Here is a 15,157-nt window from a genome sequence, read left to right as displayed (position 1 = left end):
CACTGAGCGTATAAATAAGATCATACCGCGAGCTCATTTGGCACGCTCTCTTGCCATCTGCTCCCGCTCACTCAATTTTTAGCTCTTGCGCACCAAGATTTGCTTAGCTTTTAAGTTTTGAAGCTTCGGCATTGAAAACAGTTTTTTAGTGTTTCCGAAGATGTCTGAAGATAAGAAGGCGGCTACCGAGATGAAGCTGAGTCTCGATGAAGAGAAGAATCTGGGGTTTCTTATAGCAATGTCGAAGACCAATACAGAAAAAATCACCAAAGAGATTTTAGAAGGTTTGTCTGAAGATACTGGTGACAATGACAGTTATGATGTTTACAGTGGTGGTGAAGACTCCGAAGATCGCCCTTGGCGACCAAGCCATGCGGTTTTCGGCAAATCAACTATAAAAGAAAATCATCTTGTCAACATGAGAGGAAGGTATTTCCGGGACTTGTCCGTTGTGAGGGCCGATGAAGGAGAAAAGACTTGTCCAAACCCTGAAGAGAATGAAGTCGTAGTGTACCGAAGCTTTTTGAAAGCTGGACTACGATTTCCCCTGAGCGACTTTGTCGTAGAGGTGCTGAAAATATTCGAAGTCTATCTTCACCAACTTACCCCCGAGGCAATCATAAGGCTGAATATCTTCGTGTGGGCCGTGAGAAGCCAAGGTCTGGAGCCTGATGCGAAAAGTTTCTGCAATATACACGAATTATCATACGAGACAAAACCTTGGGGTAAAGAACAGTATCACAATAATTTTGGCTGCTACAGTTTCGTTTCTCGGTCTGGGTCAAGCTGTCCCGTGCCAACCTTTCGGAAGAGATGGTCCGTCGACTGGATGACAGAATGGTTTTATGTGAAGAATGACCTGATAGTATGGGAAGATATCAAAGGTATAATTATGCGCCCTATTTGGCAAAGCTTCGGCCTGCGGAGGCCGAAGGTTGAAATGAATGAAGCTGCCGAAGGATGCCAGAGAGCCTTCGGTGTTATTTGTTCTTTTATTGGAACGAGAGATTTGGTACAAGAGCATATTACCTTCAGAGTATGGCCGCTCGCGGAGAAATGGGAAATGCCGCAAGAAACCATAAAGGAGGCCGACGAAGGTGGACTTATCAGGCTGAAGTATACTTTCAAGTTCGGAGATAAATTCGTTGAGCCAGATGACGACTGGCTAAAAGCATTGAAAATTTAAGTGATGAACTGCTTGGGGCTTACTCGAAGGCCGAAGATACTGCATTGTCAGCAGCCTTCGGAGGCCGAAAAAAGAAAAGACTGAACCGGGTGTTTGACGCAATCGGGTTCGTCTACCCTGACTATCGCTATCCCATTCGAGAGCAGAAAAGAAAAAACACAACCTCTGCGAAAGAAGAAGCTACACCTGCTCCTAGTGAGCCAGCACCGAAAAGAAAAAGGATAAAGGTCCTCACACATCGGCCACGCTATATTGAACCAGCCTCGGTGCCTGAGTTCACCGGAGAAACCTTTTCGGCTACCGAAGCTGAAGAGCCAACCAAGCCAACCTTGCTGCCAGAAGTCGCAGAAATGGCCGAAGCGCCAACAAGAACAGAATCGGAAGAACCAAAAATTTTGTTATCAGAAACCAAAGAGATGGCCGAAGCGCCATCGTCAGAAAAAATGGAAGAAGCAAAAGGACCAGCTGAAGGATCAAAAATATCAGAGATTTTAAGTCCTTCAGCAAATGTTGAGACAACAAAAATCCAAAAGGGGCCAGCGGTAACTCCGAAAAGAAAGAGAATGGTCAATGTGTTAGATGTTCTGGAAACAATTAAGTCCTCAAGCATAACTCCGAAGAAGACTGTTGCAACTTCCGAAGCAAAAACTGAAATTTCTGATACTAAGGCTCCAGAGCAAGAAACTGAAGCTGAAGCTGAGCCCTCAGAGCCCACGAAAGTAAAATCCTTGGAAACCGAGGGAGAAAAAATAACGGAGCCAATTCTTGTTGAAGAAATCAGTGCCGTTGCCCCCGAAGCATCCCCCAAAGTCCTTGATTATATTGTTTGTCATGCTTCGGGGAAAAAATTATCGGAAAAAGAAAAACAAGAGGCCCAGCTTTATGCCCAAAAACTAAAGTATCCAAAGGGGGCGTTAATATTCAACGGCAGTGGAGAAGAAGACTTTTTGTATTGTCTCCCTGACAGCAAGGAGATTTCTGTCTGTCGGGAGATGAGCAAGAGCTTCGGATTCCCAACACTAGAAGACGGGCTCTCGGTACTATCGAAAAACGAACTGGCCGACAGCCTGGCATACAATAGCTTAAAGGTGCGAAAAATGAGATCTTTGTATTTTTTCCTTGAAACCAAAATTTTTCGTTTGCTTAAATCTATTGACGCACATACATTTTTCTTTGCAGGGCCTTATACTTAGCAATGCCCTCAGGGCCCAAAAAGATGCCGAAGACGAAGGGTGCGCTATAGCCCTGAGCAACCTTCGTTCCGAAGTAATTGAACTGAGGAACGAAGATCTCAAAAAAGATAAAATATTACATTCATTGATAAATATAATAAAAGAAGACGAAGCTACTTTTAAGGGTCAAGCTGAGGCTCAGAAGCGTGAAATTGAAGATCTTCGAAAACAACTGGCCAGAGCCAAAGACGAACGCATACTTGAAGAAACGAAGCGAGAACTCAGCGACCAATGGGCAAATCATTTAGAGGGAACTGTTGAAGAGCTTCGTTCGTCCAAGAAAAGATGCTATAACAAATCTATAGAGTGTGTTAAGAAGTTAAAAGCTAGCTTCGCCAGCGTCGGCGCATTCTCGAGTGAAGAAAACTTTACAAGAGGCAACCCCGAAGGTCCCATCGAATGGATTAATCACGAAGCTGAGGCCTTCGAGGAAATTTTAAATAGCCGCGGAGACATATGTGCTTTCTCGGGTGCCAGGGGGATTGCCACCATTTTGGAGAAAAAGGGCTGCGAACATGTAAAAATTTTAGCGCAATCCGAAGCTACCTTGTCCTTCGAAGATGCGAGAGATCCTTCAGCCGAAGCTAGCATGGTTGGTGGAAAATTTTTCACCGATATCTGGGATAATGGTGGTCGAGAAATGGCTCGAGAAATTATCCAGAAAAGCGAGAAGGGTATTCACGATGCTAGAGAAGTAGCTGAGGCTGCTGAAAAAAGCGCAGAGCCCGAAGGGCAAATAGGTATTAACTAATGGTTTTTATTGTGTTGTAATTTTTGGTTTTAAACTTCGCTCGCAATTTGTAATAGCAATGTAGCCGTATCTTGTCCTCCTTCAGATCCTACTAAAGCGTCTCCGGGCCCTCACCCGAAAGGAGATGACGAAATTAAAAAGATGGCTGAAGCCATCATGGATGAAGTTGTTAATCGGCTCCTGAACGAAGCTGCGGAAGTTGTTCTGAGAGAAGATTAAGTATTATTGTAGAAACTTCTGAAATGTAACATGTGTAACATCTTGTAGCCCTGAATATAATATACCTGTTTTTATTGTTCAATTCTTTACGATGCATGAAATCTTACATACGTACCGTTTTTGAGTCTTTGACGAAAAAACACCTTCCCTTCTTTTCATGCTTCGTGAAGAAGAATTTTTATTTATCGCAACAATATCCGTAGTGTTCTGATGAATAATATCCAAGATTCGTGAAGATATTTTCCGAAGCTACACTTCCGAAGATCAATAGTGTATCTCCTTACAACTTAGCATGATTTTCTCCTTTTTCAAAACATTCTTCTGGAGTTCGATATTGTGTCCCCTTCTTGTGCCATACACAGCATAATGTATGATGCTTATGCTATGCGAAATGATGTGATGATGTTATGCTATGCAAGATGATATTTATTCCAAAGACACACACACATCCCTGCGATAAAACACATAATCTTTTTGAATCAGGGTTGACTTTTTGCTATAAGCCTCCCTTAGGAGCTTCTTCGCCTTTTACTTCAGCGGAATCAGCGTTTATTTTTCGCTGTAAGCCTCCCTTAGGAGCTTCTTCGCCTTTTACTTTCAGCGGTATTCGCGTTGACTTTTCGCGCTTCGCCTTTTACTTTAGGCGGTATCAGCGTTGACTTTTCGCTGTAAGCTCTGCATTCCCTTTGAAACGACTTTGGAGCAGAAAACTTACACTGCGCTCCCTTTGGAACGGCTTTTTGTGACTCCAGCAAACTTACTCTGCGTTCCTTAGAACGACTTTTTGTTGCTTCGAAGAATTTTTGATAATTCGAAGGTCCTCCTTGTTATCGCAAATCTTTAAGCTTCAACAACTTAAGCCTGTGGAAAAAATATATTTTCCTTGTGGCAAACAACGAAACTATTACATGAAATCTAAAAAATGTCCTTTATTACACAGAAAATAAAACTGAATGAAAAATACTGCTATTAAGGTAGGATATTTGTCAATAGATGTGCTTCGACTCTGGCACAGTGCTGTTGACTGTGCGAGCTTCGGACTGTTCTCTGAAGTCCCTTTGGTGTGGAGCATATTGGCTCCCTTCTGGCTGTTGGCCTTGTTGCAGCGGAGGTGGAGGCTGTTGCCAGGAAGCTTGAGGTTGACTCGCCGAAGCAACAAAAACTGCAGGGTGGTTGCCTACATATTCTGGGATGTAAGGCGAATGATACGAAGCAGTGTGCATGACCTGCTTCGGCTGAGCCTGTTGTGCTGCCGCTTCGGCTATTTCCTTTTGCTTCTGGATGGTAACATGGCACATCCTGGTGGTATGGCCTTTGTTCTCACCACAGAACAAGCAAAAAATTCTTCTTGGTTGATCTCCAAATCTTCCGCCGAAGCCCCTGGTGCCTCTGCCTCTTGGAGCTGGTGGTCGGAAGGAGCCTTGCTGTTGCCCCGAAGCCTGTGAGGAGCACTGTGGCCTTTGCTGCTGGCTCCCCCTATCATCATTTTGAGTAGAGTTGTGAATTGACCTAACGTGCCTCGGATAGAACCTCCCCCCGAAGCCCCTGGTCATTTCAGAAAACCTGAAAGCCTCCTCCCTTCTTTGACGAAAATCATTATCGGCCCGAATATACTCGTCCATCTTCTGGAGCAGCTTCTCCAAAGTTTGAGTAGGCTTCCTAGCAAAGTACTGAGCTGAAGGTCCTGGCCGAAGCCCCTTGATCATGGCCTCAATGACAATTTCGTTGGGCACTGTTGGTGCCTGTGCCCTCAAACGCAAGAACCTCCGGACATATGCCTGAAGGTATTCTTCGTGATCCTGGGTACACTGGAATAGAGCTTGAGCAGTGACCGGCTTCGTCTGAAACCCTTGAAAGCTGGTTAACAACAAGTCCTTTAACTTTTGCCATGAAGTGATCGTTCCTGGATGAAGGGAGGAATACCAGGTTTGAGCAACACTCCTGACAGCCATAACAAAAGATTTGGCCATGACTGCAGCATTGCCACCATACGAAGATACTGTTGCTTCGTAGCTCATCAAAAACTGCTTCGGGTCTGAGTGGCCATCGAATATGGGAAGCTGAGGCGGCTTGTAGGACGGAGGCCAAGGTGTAGCCTGCAGCTCAGCGGACAGAGGAGAAGCATCATCAAAAACAAAATTCCCATGATGGAAATTGTCATACCAGTCATCTTCGTTGAGGAAACCCTCCTGATGAAGGTCTTGGTGCTGAGGCCTTCGGTGTTGCTCATCCTGAGTAAGATGACGAACGTCTTCAGAGGCTTCGTCTATCTGCCTTTGCAGCTCAGCTAGCCTGGCTATCTTTTCCTTCTTCCTCTGCACCTGTTGATGAAGCATTTCCATGTCTCTGATTTCTTGGTCTATCTCATCCTCTGGCGGTGTCGGGCTAACAGCCTTCCTTTTCTGGCTTCGGGCCTCCCGAAGGAAGACAGTCTCCTGATTGTGGTCCAGCGGTTGCAGAGCTGCAGCCCTAGTTGCTGAAGCTTTCTTCGGCGCCATAGCAAAGGTTTATGATCGCCGAAGGTGTTCAAAAACTCAAAGAGTGGAAGTGAGTTCACCGGAGGTGGGCGCCAATGTTGGGGACTTGTTCTCAAATGCTATGAGTTAAGAACAAGGCAACACAGAAAATGTTAACCGATAAAGTCCTTCGTCCTTCGAAGCATTATTTCCCTTAGGATATAATGATTTTCGGACGAAGGTTATGAAAGACATACCTTCATAGACACAGCATATAATAGCGAAGAATGAATCATAAGGAATATGAAGGATAACATAGATAATCATATATGTATTATTAACTTATTTTTGCATTATTATTATTATGAAGAAACAGAAATGACATCGAATTACAAATGTACCTTCAGCTTGGAAGGAGATGAAAGTACAGGTGTGACGCAAAAGCAAATGCCAAATCAGTGTGTACAGTACGGGGGTACTGTTCACCTATTTATAGGCACGGGACACAGCCCATACAAAATTACATTCATGCCCTTTACATTTGGTAATAATTCTATAGTAATTCACTAAGATCTGAATAGCCTTTTCATCTTTAAGTCGGTTCCATTTTCTGTTACCACGCCGAAGCTTTTCCGCTCACATCTTCGGCGCTGCATCAACCTTCGTATTATTTTGGGCTTCTCCTACTGTGATACCGACTCGAGTCCGAAGATACCTGTTCACACATTATGCTCCAGAAATACTGTTAAATCCTGTTTTTTAGGACCTTCATAAGCCGAAGGCCCCCAACAATATCACATGAGGGAAATGATGCCACTATGATCACAAAGATGGAACTTGTGGAAGGCGAGCTCGGGAGGTTCGCGATGATCAGGGGAGAGGAGCCAACTCAGACCTACAACAGGCTCAAGACCCTAGTCAACAAGATCTGAAGTTATGGAAGCACAAGATGGACGGATCATGATGTCGTTCGACTCATCCTAAGGTCATTTACTGTAATTGACCCCCATCTTGTCAATCTTATTCGTGAAAACCCCAGGTACACCAAGATGACGCCCGAGGAGATCCTCAGAAAATTTGTGAGCGGGTGCATGATGGTGAAAGAGGCGTGATACGTGGATGATGCGCTAAATGGTCCACTTCCCATCTACGAGCCGCAACCCGTTGCCCTCAAAGCAACGAGCAGCAGGGAGACACTACCGAGCAAGGTAGCACAAGTGGAGGCTATCGGGCTCAACGAGGACGAAATGGCGCTCATCATCAAGCGCTTCAAAACCGCCTTGAAAGGACGCAAGGAATACCCCAACAAGAATAAAACAAGGGGAAAGCGCTATTGCTTCAAATGCGGTAAGACTGGTCATTTCATTGCACAATGCCCCGATAATGATAATGACCAGGGACAAGAAAAGAGCGGGAAGAGGGAAAAGACGAAGAACTACAGGAAGGCGAAGGGCGAGGCACACCTTGGAAAGGAGTGGGATTCTGACTGCTCCTCATCTGACTCCGACATTGAAGGATTGGCTGCCTTGGCCTTCGACAAGTCTTCGTTCTTCCCCAACGAACGCCACACTTGCCTCATGGTGTAACGCCCTGAATTTGGGGGTAGAATTTTTTTCTTCTTTTTACTCACCAAATTCAGGCGTTATTCCCTTTTCTTTTCTTGTTTCGCTCCCTCTTCCCAATTTCAAAGCAGTACAGCGACTGGTGTCCAAATCGGGTGTAAACAAAACCTAAGTTGACATGGGTGTTGCATCATGCCGAATCATATTTCTTTTGTCTGATGTCGTGTTTAATCGCGTGTGTTGCTTAGTCCCGTTTCGGATTTTGCTTCGCGAATTGAATTCCGATCTAAGGTTGTGCGTGCCACTGAGAGCACCTAGAGGGGGGGGGGGTGAATAGGTGATCCTGTGAAACTTGAAAACTTAAGCCACAAAAACTTGGTTAATCGTTAGCACAATAATTACCAAGTGGCTAGAGAGGAGTCAAAACACAATAACCACAAGAAATCAATCACAGAGATGGCACGGTGGTTATCCCGTGGTTCGGCCAAGTACAAAACTTGTCTACTCCACGTTGTGGCGTCCCAACGGACGAGAGTTGCACTCAACTCCTCTCAAGTGATCCAATGATCAACTTGAATACCACGGTGTTCTTCTTTACTTTAATCTTTTCCCGTTCTCGAGGAATCTCCACAACTTGGAGTCTCTCGCCCTTACAATTGAAGTTCACAAAGAAGTATGGAGTAAGGGAGGGAAGCAACACACACAAATCCACAGCAAAATACGCACACACACGGCCAAGAATCGAGCTCAAATGACTATCTCAAAGTTCTCACTAGAACGGAGCTCGAATCACTGAGAATGACAAACGAATGCGCAAAGACTGAGTGTGGATGATCAAGAATGCTCTTAGGTTGCTTGGTTGTCTCCTCCATGCGCCTAGGGGTCCCTTTTATAGCCCCAAGGCAGCTAGGAGCCGTTGAGAGCAATCTGGGAAGGCAAATTTTGCCTTCTGTCGAGAGGCGCACCAGACAGTCCGGTGCACACCGGACAGTGTCCGGTGCCCGATTTCTTTCCTTTTTCAGCGAAGTCGACCGTTGGCAGCCAGAGAGTCGTTGGCGCACCGGACATGTCCGGTGCACACCGGACAGTCTCGTGCCCCCTTCTAGCCGTTGGCTCGGCCACGTGTCCCGCGCAGATCGCGCGGCCGACCGTTGGCTCGACCGACCGTTGGCTCACCGGACAGTCCGGTGCACACCGGACAGTCCGGTGAATTATAGCCGTACGTCGCCGGTGAATTCCCGAGAGCGGCCACTTCGCTCGCTCCAGTCTGGCGCACCGGACAGTCCGGTGCTCCCAGACTGAGCAGATTCTTGGCTGCTCGAGCCAAGACATTTCCAATTGGATTTTTCCTGTTTCCAGCACTTAGACACAATACATTAGTCTATAAAACAATGTACTAAGTCTGAGAAACATACCTTTTATTCTTGGTTTGTACTTTGTCCACCATTTTACATTTAAGCACTTGTGTTAGACACTAAATCACCAAAATACTTAGAAATGGTCCAAGGGCACATTTCCCTTTCAATCTCCCCCTTTTTGGTGATTTATGCCAACACAATATAAAGCAAGTAGAACAAATACAAACTTACTCCAAATAAGAACTCAAATTGTTTTGATTCAAATTTGACATATATGGATTACACTTTGCCACCACTTGGTTTGTTTTTGCAAATCAAACTCAAATATCTATCTCTAAGTCAAACACACATGTTAAGACATAAAGAGAGTCATTCCAAGAGAAATTGATTCAAGATTTCAAAAACTCCCCCTTTTTCCCATAATCAGCACTTCCCCCCACAAGAAGCCAACTTTTGACAAGAGAGACACTAAAAGAGTTTTGACAAACCGAAAGCTCTATTCTACTATTTTCAAAATCTCTCAAGTGGTAGCTGATCCATTTATTGCTTTGGCCTTTATTTTCTCCCCCTTTGGCATCAAGCACCAAAACGGGATTAATCTTGGCCCTAGAACCCCATTGCCTCACCAAAATCTTCAATAAGAATACAAAGGCAATAAGAGTACATGAGATGAACTTGGAATAAGTTACCCTCTCATCGGAGTGCAGTGGAAGTCTTTCATGGTCCAAGTCCACCTTTTCCCTTTCAAACTTCCTTTGAGACTAAAACAAGCAAACTCAAGCACATGGTTAGTCTCAAAGGGTCAAGTTGTAACACATCTCCCCCTAAACATGTGCATCACTTTGCAACGGACTTGTGAGATCCAGGGAGCGTTTGTACAACTTGAGCACCATTCTTAAGCAACAAAATGCATAAGGAACTTGATCAAGGGCATATACACATGTATGCTATAAATCAATCCAAGTTCCGCGAATCTAAGACATTTAGCTCACTACGCAACCTGCAAAAGGTCTTCTCATCTAGAGGCTTGGTAAAGATATCGGCTAGCTGGTTCTCGGTGCTAACATGAAACACTTCGATATCTCCCTTTTGCTGGTGGTCTCTCAAAAAGTGATGCCGGATGTCTATGTGCTTTGTGCGGCTGTGCTCAACAGGATTTTCCGCCATGCGGATAACACTCTCATTATCACATAGGAGTGGGACTTTGCTCAGATTGTAGCCAAAGTCCCTGAGGGTTTGCCTCATCCAAAGTAGTTGCGCGCAACACTGTCCTGCGGCAACATACTCGGCCTCAGCGGTGGATAGGGCAACGGAGGTTTGTTTCTTAGAATTCCATGACACCAGGGACCTTCCTAAGAATTGGCACGTCCCCGATGTACTCTTCCTATCGACCTTACATCCAGCATAGTCGGAATCTGAATATCCAATCAAGTCATAGGTAGACCCCTTTGGATACCAGAGTCCGAAGCAGGGCGTAGCAACTAAATATCTAAGGATTCGCTTCACTGCCACTAAGTGACATTCCTTAGGATCGGATTGAAATCTAGCACACATGCATACGCTAAGCATAATATCCGGTCTACTAGCACATAAATAAAGTAAAGACCCTATCATTGACCGGTATGCTTTTTGATCAACGGACTTACCTCCTTTGTTGAGGTCGGTGTGTCCGTCGGTCCCCATCGGAGTCTTTGCGGGCTTGGCGTCCTTCATCCCAAACCGCTTCAGCAAGTCTTGCGTGTACTTCGTTTGAGAGATGAAGGTGCCGTCCTTGAGTTGCTTCACTTGGAACCCAAGGAAGTAGTTCAACTCGCCCATCATTGACATCTCGAATTTCTGCGTCATCACCCTGCTAAAATCTTCACAAGACTTTTTATTAGTAGAACCAAATATTATGTCATCGACATAAATTTGGCACACAAAAAGATCACCGTTACACGTCTTAGTGAATAGAGTTGGATCGACTTTCCCAACCTTGAACGCATTAGCGATTAAGAAATCTCTAAGGCATTCATACCATGCTCTTGGGGCTTGCTTAAGTCCATAGAGCGCCTTAGAGAGCTTACACACATGGTCGGGGTACCGTTCATCCTCGAAGCCAGGGGGTTGCTCCACATACACCTCCTCCTTGATTGGTCCGTTGAGGAAAGCGCTCTTCACATCCATTTGGAACAACCTGAAAGAATGGTGAGCGGCATATGCTAGCAAGATACGAATTGATTCTAGCCTAGCCACAGGAGCAAACGTCTCCTCAAAATCCAAACCTGTGACTTGGGCATAACCTTTTGCCACAAGTCGAGCCTTGTTCCTTGTCACCACTCCGTGCTCGTCTTGTTTGTTGCGGAACACCCACTTGGTTCCCACAACATTTTGCTTAGGACGAGGCACCAGCGTCCAAACTTCATTGCGCTTGAAGTTGTTGAGCTCCTCTTGCATGGCCAACACCCAGTCTGGATCTAGCAAGGCCTCTTCTACCCTGAAAGGCTCAATAGAAGAGACAAAGGAGTAATGCTCACAAAAATTAACTAATCGAGATCGAGTTGTTACTCCCTTGCTAATATCACCCAGAATTTGATCGACGGGATGATCCCTTTGAATCATCGCTCGAACTTGGGTTGGAGGAGCCTGAGGTGCTTCTTCCTCTTCAACTTGAACATCTTGTGCTCCCCCTTGATCATGCGCCTCCACTTGAGGTACCTGTTCGTCATCTTGGGTTGGGGGATGCACCATAGTTGAGGAAGACGGTTGATCTTGCTCCAATTGTTCCTGAGGCCGTACATCTCCAATCGTCATGGTGCGTATCGCGGCCGTTGGAATGTCCTCTTCATCTACATCATCAAGATCAACAACTTGCTCTCTTGGAGAGCCATTAGTCTCATCAAATACAACGTCGCTAGAGACTTCAACCAAACCCGATGATTTGTTGAAGACTCTATACGCCTTTGTATTTGAGTCATAACCTAACAAAAACCCTTCTACAGCTTTGGGAGCAAACTTAGAATTTCTACCCTTCTTCACTAGAATGTAGCATTTACTCCCAAATACACGAAAGTACGATACATTGGGTTTGTTACTGGTTAGTAGCTCATACGACGTCTTCTTGAGGAGGCGATGAAGGTAGACCCTGTTGATGGCGTGGCAAGCCGTGTTCACAGCTTCCAACCAAAAGCACTCGGGGGTCTTGAACTCTCCTAGCATCGTCCTCGCCATATCGATGAGCGTCCTGTTCTGCCTCTCTACCACACCATTTTGTTGTGGTGTGTAGGGAGCGGAGAACTCATGCTTGATCCCTTCCTCCTCAAGGAACTCCTCCACTTGAAGGTTCTTGAACTCGGACCCGTTGTCGCTCCTTATCTTTTTAACCTTGAGCTCAAACTCATTTTGAGCTCTCCTTAGGAAGCGCTTGAGGGTTCCTTGGGTCTCAGACTTATCCTGCAAAAAGAATACCCAAGTGAAGCGGGAAAAGTCATCCACAATAACTAAACCATACTTACTTCCTCCTATGCTTAGATAGGCGACGGGTCCGAAGAGGTCCATATGTAGCAGCTCCAGGGGCCTTGATGTGGTCATCACATTCTTGCTGTGATGTGCTCCTCCCACCTGTTTACCTGCTTGACATGCTGCACAAGGTCTATCTTTTTCGAATTGCACGTTAGTTAAACCTATCACGTGTTCTCCCTTTAGAAGCTTGTGAAGGTTCTTCATCCCTACATGTGCTAAGCGACGATGCCACAACCAGCCCATGCTAGTTTTAGCAATTAAACATGCATCTAGACCGACCTCTTCTTTTGCAAAATCAACTAAGTAAAGCTTGTCGTCTAATACACCTTTAAAAGCTAGTGAACCATCACTTCTTCTAAAGACAGACACATCTATGTTTGTGAATAAACAATTGTATCCCATATTGCATAATTGACTAACAGATAGTAAATTATATCCCAGAGACTCAACTAGAAACACATTAGAAATAGAGTGCTCATTTGAGATTGCAATTTTACCTAACCCTTTTACCTTGCCTTGGTTCCCATCACCGAAAATTATTGAATCTTGGGAATCCTTATTCTTGACGTAGGAGGTGAACATCTTCTTCTCCCCCGTCATATGGTTTGTGCATCCGCTGTCGATAATCCAGCTTGAACCCCCGGATGCATAAACCTGCAAGGCAAATTTAGGCTTGGGTCTTAGGTACCCAACTCATGTTGGGTCCTACAAGGTTAGCACAAATATCCTTAGGGACCCAAATGCAAGTTTTGTCTCCCTTGCATCTTGCCCCTAATTTTCTAGCAACTATCTTCCTATCTTTTCTACAAATAGCAAATGAAGCATTTAAAGCATGATATATTGTAGAAGGTTCATTAACTTTCCTAGGAACATTAACAACATTTCTCCTAGGCATATTATGAACAACATTTCTCCTACCATCATTTCTATCATGCACATAAGAAGAACTAGAAGCAAACATGGCATGAGAATCAAAAGCATCATATGCATTACAACTCCTATAAGCATTTCTAGATTGTCTCCTATCATGATACATAAAGGCATGGTTCTTTTGCACACTACTAGCCATAGGGGCCTTCCCTTTCTCCTTTGTGGAGATGGAAGCCTTAGGGCTTGTTAAGTTCTTGGCTTCCCTCTTGAAGCCAAGCCCATCCTTAATTGAGGGATGTCTACCAACCGTGTAGGCATCCCTAGCAAATTTTAGTTTATCAAACTCACTTTTGCTAGCCTTAAGTTGGGCATTAAGACTAGCCATTTTATCATTTAACTTTGCAATAGTAGCTATGTGTTCATTACAAGCATCAAAATCTTTACATCTATTGCAAACAACATTTTCTACACAAGTTGTTGATTTACTAGCTATTTCTAACTTAGCATTCAAATCATCATTAATGCTCCTTAAGCTAGAAATCGTCTCATGGCAAGAAGATAATTCACAAGAAAGCATTTCATTTCTTTTAACTTCTAAAGCATGAGATTTTTGTGCTTCTACAAATTTGTCATGTTCTTCATACAACAAATCTTCTTGTTTTTCTAAAAGCCTATTCTTATCATTCAAGGCATCAATTAATTCATTAATTTTATCTACCTTGGTTCTATCTAGGCCCTTAAATAAACATGAATAATCAATTTCATCCTCATCACTAGATTCGTCCTCACTTGAAGAAGCATACGTAGAGTTTCGACTACATACCTTCTTCTCCCTTGCCATAAGTCATGTGTGACGCTCGTTGGGGAAGAGGGATGACTTGTTGAAGGCGGTGGCGGCGAGTCCTTCATTGTCGGAGTCGGAAGAGGAGCAATCCGAATCCCACTCCTTGCCTAGATGAGCCTCGCCCTTTGCCTTCTTATAGTACTTCTTCTTTTCCCTCTTGTTCCCTTGATCCTGATCACTATCATTGTCGGGACAGTTAGCAATAAAATGACCAAGCTTACCACATTTGAAGCATGAGCGCTTCCCCTTTGTCTTGGTCTTGCTTGGCTGCCCCTTGCGACCTTTTAGCGCCGTCTTGAATCTCTTGATGATGAGGGCCATTTCTTCATCATTAAGTCCGGCGGCCTCAATTTGTGCTACCCGGTTGGGTAACGCCTCCTTGCTCCTTGTTGCCTTGAGAGCAACGGGTTGAGGCTCATTGATTGGACCGTTTAGAGCGTTGTCCACGTACCTCGCTTCCTTGATCATCATTCGCCCGCTTACGAATTTTCCAAGGATTTCTTCGGGCGACATTTTGGTGTACCTGGGATTCTCACGTATGTTATTCACCAAATGAGGATCAAGAACGGTAAAGGACCTTAGCATCAATCGGACGACGTCGTGGTCCGTCCATCGCGTGCTTCCGTAGCTCCTTATTTTGTTGATAAGGGTCTTGAGCCGGTTGTATGTTTGTGTCGGCTCCTCGCCCCTTATCATCGCGAATCATCCAAGCTCTCCCTCCACCAACTCCATCTTGGTGAGCAAGGCGACGTCGTTCCCCTCATGTGAAATCTTAAGGGTGTCCCAGATCTGCTTGGCGTTATCCAAGCCACTCACTTTGTGATATTCATCCCTGCACAATGAAGCTAGAAGAACAGTAGTAGCTTGTGCATTCTTATGAATTTGCTCATTAATGAACATGGGACTATCTGAACTATCAAAGTGCATTCCACTCTCTACAATCTCCCATATACTAGGATGGAGAGAGAACAAGTGACTACGCATTTTGTGACTCCAAAATCCGTAGTCCTCTCCATCAAAATGAGGAGGTTTACCGAGTGGAATAGATAATAAATGAGCATTTGCACTTTGAGGAATACGAGAGTAATCAAAGGAAAAGTTCGAATTGACCGTTTTCTTTTTCTCGTAGTCGTCGTCGTCATCCTTTTGAGAAGAAGAAGATTCGTCGCTGTCGTAGT

The sequence above is a fragment of the Zea mays genome, chromosome 3 (assembly GCF_902167145.1).
Source record: "Zea mays cultivar B73 chromosome 3, Zm-B73-REFERENCE-NAM-5.0, whole genome shotgun sequence".
NCBI lineage: Eukaryota > Viridiplantae > Streptophyta > Magnoliopsida > Poales > Poaceae > Zea > Zea mays.
The sequence above is the reverse complement of the archived record's forward strand: the minus strand, read 5'-3'. Positions refer to the sequence as shown.